This window comes from Phocoena sinus, chromosome 8, assembly GCF_008692025.1.
Source record: "Phocoena sinus isolate mPhoSin1 chromosome 8, mPhoSin1.pri, whole genome shotgun sequence".
NCBI lineage: Eukaryota > Metazoa > Chordata > Mammalia > Artiodactyla > Phocoenidae > Phocoena > Phocoena sinus.
In genome coordinates this window covers 61,044,390-61,051,309 of record NC_045770.1, presented here as the reverse complement: position 1 = coordinate 61,051,309, position 6,920 = coordinate 61,044,390, and the positions used below count along the sequence as shown (strand labels likewise).

Genomic DNA, 6,920 nt, shown 5'->3' with positions numbered 1-6,920 from the left:
GGGAGAGAGGAATACAGCAAGGCCACCACAGCAGAGAGACTAGGGTGATCACTCACCAGGATAACCTGTCCAAAATGTCGTAAGTTCTTCTGTATTGACACATTCCTGGAGACAGAAATTCAAGGTCTATTTAAGTAACTGGGAGCAGACATCCCAGTGGGTTGGATGTGCCAGTCACCAAGATGTTCAACAGGACCCAAATCCTGCCATCTTTGGTAGAGACTGAGGACACTGAAGAGATTATCCTGTTCACCCGCCATCCTGTAAGAACGTATGGAGGCCCCGTGAATGAATCTCCTTGGTTTTGGCTCCATAGACTATAGGGTTAACCATGGGTGGTAGTAGTAGATAGATAGATATTAGCCATAATCACACGGAGAAGGGAAGTGGGGTCACCCAGCCTGTGTACCACCAAGAGCCTGATGAGGGGCACATAGAAGACCAGCACAGCACAGAGATGGGAGATGCAGGTGTTGAAAGCCTTGAGTGCTGCCCCCCGAGAGGACAGCCCCAACACTGCCCTCAGAATGAGGATACAGGAGAAGCCAGGGAAGAGAGAGTCAACGTCCATGACCGCGAGGATGATGAAGAGCCTGTACACCACACTGACCGTCGTGTCAGTACAGGACAGCTTCATAATATCTTGGGGCAGACAGAAGGAGTGTGTGACAGTGTGTGTTTGGCAGTATGACAACTGCTTCAGGATGAAGGGCAGGGGGAAGAAGAATACAAATCCTCTGGTCAGGGCAGCTAGTCAGATCTTGGTGACCGTGGTGACCGTAGGCCCTGTGAGCACAGAAGCATGCCGCAGTGGGTGGCAGATGGTCACAACGTGGTCAAACGCCATGGCCAGCAGGACAGCTGACTCATGGCTGACAGAGCATGGATAAGGAACAGCTGGGCCAGACAGACATTGAACTCGGCCCGTCAGGAAGAGGCTGGCCATCTTGGGCATAGTAATGGAGGAGAGGACTAGGTCAATGCTAGAAAGCACAGCCAGGAAGAGGTACATGGGCTCATGAAGGCACATTTCCACATGGATGATGAGGACAATGGCCAGGTTGCCCAGGGTGGCCAACACAGTGGGAAAACCAGCCAAAAGTGGACATTAGGTCCCAGGCCCCAGGCCAGGGATGCCCACCAGCAGGAAGTATGCTGGGTAGACCAGAGTTCCATTTGGTGTGGCCATAGCAGGAATCAAGAATCAAGGTTTCTGCATCCCAAGTCCAGGGTCTATGAAAGGGAAAAGGAGAAATCACTCAGTCATGGCTCAGAGGAGAAAAAGGACTTATTAGGAAAGGACACTGAAACAGTGAGGGCAGCAAACAAAGACTAAGTACTTCTGGTAATTCTGAACTCCAGCCTCCTTCTGCTCTAATACCTCCCTGGGGGTCCCATTAATCTCAGTGTATGAAGCCCACTCAGAACACATGTGCAACAGCTCTTCATTTCCAGAGCTGATGTTTCTGACCACAGACACTGCTCTTGGCTACTTCCACAACAGAACCGCCAGGTTTGCACAGATCCTTCCAGATCCCAGCTTTTCTAGTGCGTGTTAGGGTTAGGGTCTGTCTGAGTTCAGAGTTTGAGGTTCAATCTGTGGTTGCCTTTAAGACTCACTCTTATCTGATTTTAGGATGGGAAGCAGGGAGTCAGTCTGAGCCTAGATTTCAAGAGATAGGTTTGTGTTTCAGCCTGAGTACCGTTTCTCAAAATTCCTTGATAGAATCATCTGAAGTGGTTATTGAAAACACTATCTCTCCAGATCCTACTCCAGGCCCAGAGAATAAGGTTTTCCCGGGAAAGGGCCCAGAAATCTGGTTTAAAAAACAATAAATCCTTTCTCTCCAGGTGATTTTTTTTTTTTTTTTTTAATCAGAAAAATTTGGGAAAAGCTTTCTGGTCTTCTGGGAGGTAGGGAGACAGGAGTGAAGAAAGACTATCATTTCCAGCCCCCAGCAAAGAACGGAATATAATCTTTCATTGGGATCTCTCAAGGCCCACATGAGAGTCAGTCCCAGATTGTGCTTGGCTGGGCTGTGACATGGAAACCAGATACAGCTGAGACATGAAAAGAAAATCAGTCTGTGTTGTCACCAGTGCTCTGTGGTATCCACAAGCACATCCTCCTTCCTCCACTACCCTCCCTGGGGAGCACAGAACACCCCAAGGTCAATTTCCTTTCTCTACAGAGACCACTCTGTGGTCTCCCATCCCCTCCCCTTTCCTCCCCACCCTGGGCTAAGCCTGGCACACTCACCAACAATGCTTCCGCCCCAGGCAGCTGCCCTTATATAGCTTCCCTGGGGGCCCTAGGGAGCGTGAGGGATGATGAACAGTGCACTACGCCAGGCTCCCTGGGAGCACCGCTCCGCTCAGGTGCTCAAGTAAATCTGAACCCAGACTCCTACCCCCGGGGGCTGCATTCTGTTACTAGTCTAAGGCCACCTTAGGAGACTAGAGGTAAGGGTAATGCAGTGGAGGTGAGGGATGACCTGCACTGGAAGAAAGGAGCTCACTGGAATGGAGGCGTGGGCGCACACCTAGAAGCACACAGACGTGAATACGCCTGCTCACTCTCAGAGGCACTATCCTAGGGAATCCAGCCCTGTGCTCAGGAACTGCCTCTCGCTTCTTGATGCTGCCCCCTTATGGTAATGTAGGCGAATTGCAGCCTCGTGGCTACTTGGGCACTGACTGAGGTTGATGAACCAAGGACCTAACTTACCTTGAATGTGAGCTCCTGCCACTGCACTACGGCTGCTCCTTAGCTCACACCCCTCTCCCTAATAAGCCAACTCTTTATCCCTCGGGCTGCTAATAATAGCTCTCCTGCCCCCCGCCCCCAAATGAGACAGTGTAGAATGGTTGTTTAAATGTGGGGCTCTATCAGGAAACAGACTTATGTCCAAATCTGGGCTCAATCGCATACCATCCTTAGCCTCAGTTTGATGTGAAAAATAAAATGAGATACTAGCAATTCTCCAGTAAATGATTGTGTTCATTATTATTGCTCAAAACAACTGGAAGAGCCAATGAAATAGAAGGAAATCCAGTTGAGATAGTGCTACAACAGCCAAAGGAAGAAAATACATTGAGGGGAAAGAGTGGACAGCAGTGCAGAAGGCTGCTTAGAGATCGAATAGTATGAGGACTGAAAATAAAAAGCCACTGGTTACCTTGGGAAGAACTGTTGCGGTGCGTTGGTAGGAGTGGAGTCCTGAATGCAGCAGAGTGAGGAGTGAGTGAGTTGGGAAGAAATGGAGAAAGTGGATGTAGACCACTATTTTGAGAAGTTTGTACGTGAAGAGAAGGAGTGAAATGGGCAATACATGAAGAATTGATAGCTCTAAGGAGAGTTTTTAAATTTGTATTTTGGAGCTTAAACACAAGTAAATGTCAACAGGATGGAGTTAGTAGAGAGGCTCCCTGTCCTTTATTTCTCATATTCCTAGTGGAGTTCATCCACGCTGTGACCCAGGTAAACCCTCTGTCCTTCCCCCTCTATATAGTGACCATGAGAAATTGTAATTGCTCCCATAGCATCACCCAAACAGGCAAAACCAATATCCTGAACTCCAGACATGGTAATGTCTATTGGACATCACTATTTAAGCATCCTTCAGGTACCTCAAACTCAGTGCCTCCAACTAAGTTCATTATCTCTGATCTGCAGTCTATGCCCCCAATCTGTGTTTTTTGTTCCCTGTCACAGAAATGACTCTGTTGCCCCAGCCAGGAACCTAGAAGCCTTCATCTCTGCCTTCTCCCTCTCTCTTACCTCTCTCTGATCCCATCCGATCAGTCACCAAGTTCTCTTTAATTTACATCCTGGATATCTCATGAATCAGATTATTTTTCTCCATCTCCTTTGCCTCCTAACCAAGACAATCTCTTGCCTAGACCATCAGAATAACTTGTTCACTGGTCAGCCTCATTGAAGATCTTTCCTACCAATTCACTGTCCACACTGTGGCCAGTGTGATCTTCCAAACACAAATCCGTTCATAGCATTTCCCCATTGACTTTAGAATGAAAAGTTGAAGTTCACACTCCATAACCCAATTCTTAAACCTTCTTGTGCAATCTCAGTGCACATTTCCACCCTATCTTCAACCATTCTACCTCCCTTTTTGCATGCCAAGTAGCAGGCACACTGAAATTATCCCCCTGCTTCAATGTGCCATGCTTTCTCTCACCCTTCAGCTTTCGCATATGTTTTTCCCCATGGTAAAAATACTCATCTTACTTCCTGTTTTTATTAATTCTTAGCTTCCAGATATCTGTTTAAACAACCTTCCTTAGGAAGATCTATTCTGGGCCCTAATCTTGATGTAATCACTTTACTTTTTTTCCCCTTTGTTTCACTTAAAGACTTTAACGTATGAGATTAATTATTCTTCATAGTTCCAAACAGATCATATCCTCCTATTTTTATAGGGGTGGATGGACACTGATGTGTACATTTAATAGGGGAGGTTTACATAGACTTCTTTCATTCACTCTTAATACAGAAATTATTGGTCCTCTTATTGATGTTCACTCATAACTCACAATTCAGTTACTTCAGTTGAGTCATGTCTAATGGGCCGGTCCCCTTAAATTTTTATTAGTAACATCAAGCACAAAGTTGGCACAATTTTTGAATGAAGATTTTTCATGGGAATTTTTCAAACATTTTTTCACTTGTTACAGTCACAAGAATAGTATCTTACTGCATAAGGTGAACTTTTAAAATAATAGTATATCCCTATATTTTTGTTTCAATATTTTTCACAAGAAATAAGGAAATAATCATTCAACATAAACAGAGTGTTAAAAGGTCCAGCCAATAATGGAGACTTCTGGCCAGAGATATACTCAAATTCTTGGCTTAGGAGATGCTCAGTTATATGAACTTGCTGATAATAATTCCCCAGCTCCATCTCATGACCCACCAGCTGTCCCTCAATATGGTCCTACACCGGCATTCTTTCAGTTCCTCAAATGAAAGTTCTCTTTTCTTACATCCACTTCCAAGCACTTGCTTTGTCTGGAATAGTCAACCCCTTTGTTTCCCTCCTCTACATATTAAATATTCTTAGATTCCACTCTAGGTACTGTTTCTACAAGGAAATCTTTCCTGTAAGAAAATGTTCTCTTGTTTCCAAGGGTATCCAAATTCCTTTTGCAGATGAATAATTCCATTGTTTTTTGTTAGGAAACACTGATGGACATGGCCATACAAAGCCACAGACAGCCCTCATGAAAGAGAATATGGCTTTAGAAATGATTCTTTACATTAATAACTTGTATTAAGGCAAGAAAAAGAAATATATAGCATGAGAGTTAGAAAAAAATTATATTGAGTTGGCCAAAAAGTTCGTTTGGGTTTTTCCATAAACTGTTATGGAAAACCCAAACGAACTTTTTGGCCAACCGAATATAATCATTATTTGTGGATTAGTGACTGAATATGTATAAAAATCCAAAAGAATCCATTGATAAATAATTAGAATTAATAAGTACAAAGAGATGGCAAATTACAAAGTCAATATACAAAATTCCACTGTATTTCTTTATAAAATAGACATGGTTTTATTAAAACAGCATTTACAATAGGAGAGAAAAGTCATATATCTAAGAATAAATCCAGTAAAGGATATAGAGAAACTTCTACACAGGAAAACAGAAGGAATCCCTAAGAGAAACTGAAGAAGATCTAAATAATGGAAGAATAAACTATGTTCTTTTATTGGAAAACTCAATAATATTAAGAATTTAATTGAAGAATTTAATTATCTCCCCTAATTTTTCTACAGATTCAATGCAATCTCATAAATATCCTAACAGGTCATTTTGTAGAACTTGATAAGTTTAATTAAAAATTTATAGTGAAATGTAAATTGCTGAAAATAACCACAACACTCTTAAAGAATTGGACCAATGTGGGAAGACTTGCTATATCAAATATCAAGACTTATTATAAAGCTATAGTAATTATGAAAGCGTGATATTGGTGTAAGGTAGAAAATTGGGCCAATGAATAGAAATGAAAGTCCATTTGCTTTATTCATTCATCAGTGGACATTTAGGTGGTTTTCATTTCTTAGCTATTGTAAATAATGCTGCTATGAATGTGGTGGTGCAGATATCTTTTTGAGATAGTATTTTATTTTCTTCAGATATATACCCAGAAGTGGTACTTCTGGATCATATGGTAATTCTATTTCTTTTTGAATCTTTGAGAAACCTCCATGCTGTTTTCCATCGTGGCTGTACTAATGTACATTCCCACTAACAGTACACAAGGGTTTCTTTTCTTCACATCCTGGCAACACTGATCTCTTGTCTTTTTGATAATAGCCAACCCAATAGATGTAAGGTATAATCTCATTGCATCTCCTTATGACTAGTGATGTTGAGCACCTTTTCATTACTTGTTGTCCATTTGTATATTTTCTTGGGAAAAAATGTCTTTTAAGTCCTTTGCCCAAGTTCTTTTTAATGGGATTGTTTTTGTTTTTTGCTATTGAGTTGTATGAGTTCCTTATGTATTTTGGATATTACTCCTCATCAGATAGATGATTTGCAAATATTTTTTCCCGTTCCATAAGTTGTCTTTTTATTTTACTGATTGTTTCTTTTGTTATTATGCCTGTTCAACTCAAACTCAAGTGATAGCAAGGGATATCTTGATCATCACTGTATCCTCAGTGCTAGGATTGCACCTGATATTTCTATCTATCTATCTTGGGACCATACAAGGCTATGTAGCAAAAAGGAAGTCCATTATAAAATAATAACAAGAGGACTTCCCTGGTGGCGCAGTGGTTTAGAATCCGCCTGCTGATGCAGCGGACACAGGTTTGAGCCCTGGTCTGGGAAGATCCCACATGCTGTGGAGCAGCTAAGCCTGTGCACCATGACTACTGAGCTTG

At 42.4% G+C, this 6,920-nt stretch overlaps 1 pseudogene; it reads right to left on the bottom strand.

The window, feature by feature from the left end:
- Positions 1-249: 249 nt before the first annotated feature.
- On the bottom strand, positions 250-1,219 carry LOC116758330 (annotated as a pseudogene).
- Positions 1,220-6,920: the final 5,701 nt, after the last annotated feature.